The sequence below is a fragment of the Nomascus leucogenys genome, chromosome 2, assembly GCF_006542625.1.
Source record: "Nomascus leucogenys isolate Asia chromosome 2, Asia_NLE_v1, whole genome shotgun sequence".
In the NCBI taxonomy this organism is placed as follows: Eukaryota; Metazoa; Chordata; class Mammalia; order Primates; family Hylobatidae; genus Nomascus; species Nomascus leucogenys.
Genome location: NC_044382.1, coordinates 62,805,366 through 62,806,677, shown reverse-complemented (window position 1 = coordinate 62,806,677; position 1,312 = coordinate 62,805,366).

Genomic DNA, 1,312 nt, shown 5'->3' with positions numbered 1-1,312 from the left:
TCCCGTTGTGTAGTTAGTTTCCTTGTCAATCATGATAGGTATCCAGGACCCCAGAGGGAGACAGGTTAAGTTATGGCAGCCAGGAGACCTGTGTTCTGGCGCTGCCACTACCTAATACGTAGTGGTAATTACGGTATCTCTGCGTCTCTGGGCTCAAGTCTTCCCATCAGTAAAATACCGGTAACAGAAGCCTTCCCACAGACCATTAGCTCCCTTGGCTGCTCTTGTCTGACGATTTTAGTGGTACATTCTTTAGCCCCAGTAATTTTCTCAGCCTCTACACTGGCTGGGTTCCCTTTGCATGTCTGGTTAGCTCTGTTTTCTGCTTTGCTCTCTTCTGCCTGTCAGCTGAATATTAATGGGGGAAGTCAGCAACTAATTGAATTTCAGATCTCTTGTGGGTCTTCCACTGGATCCTTTTTGCACCTCTCAATTCCTTGTATCTCTTGACATCCTGTGAAGTTTTTGCAGTAGCTGTTCCAGTTTTCATTGCATTCTTCTTTTTCCTTCATAACATCCATCTCACACTCAGCAGACAACATAATTCTTAATTTACCAAGATGACACAGGTTATGGAGCAGGGTTCTGTCAGTGCCCACCCTCTGTTTCAGGAAGAGGTGTCACTTTGCAAAGGCAAACTCCTCTTTATCTGGTTACTCTTCTCCCAACTCTTAAATGTAGCTCCTGCCAAGTTCTGTTTTAGAGCTTTTCTCTGTTGGAGCAGCTGCCACTTTTTTTGAGGCCCATTTAAACCTCTCTCCAGTCTGTTTAGGGGACTTCAGTAGTTCTTTGTTGAGCATGCACCCCACATGGTGCCCACTGCCAGGCACTGGGGATGCAGAGACAAAGAGCTCCCACTCACCCACCACAGCCACACAGACTGTAGAGGAAGCATTAGGTTAAAGAACATTGTATCTTTTCCTGAAGTTTTCAGAAGTGCATGGTCCATACTTGAGACTGCAAGGGAAAGGGTATTTACTTACAATTCAGGCATACTTTGCTAAAATATACGTTCATATTAAAATATACTTTTGTTTTTCTATAGATATACAAGTTCTTTTTAAGGGCTTCATAGTATTGCATGTGTGTATACTTCACCAGGTCTCTTATCAATGGACAGTACAAACAGTACTACCACGAACGTCCCTGCACTCGTATCTTTGTTTACAACTGCAAGTGTTTCTGCAGTATGAATTCTTAGAAGTGTTACTGTTGAGTCAAGGACGTATGCGTGTTTTGCCAAACTACCCTCCGAGATAGCTGAATCTGGTACATTTTAAAGCAGGAGACGGTAGAAGACACTCGGCGGTTC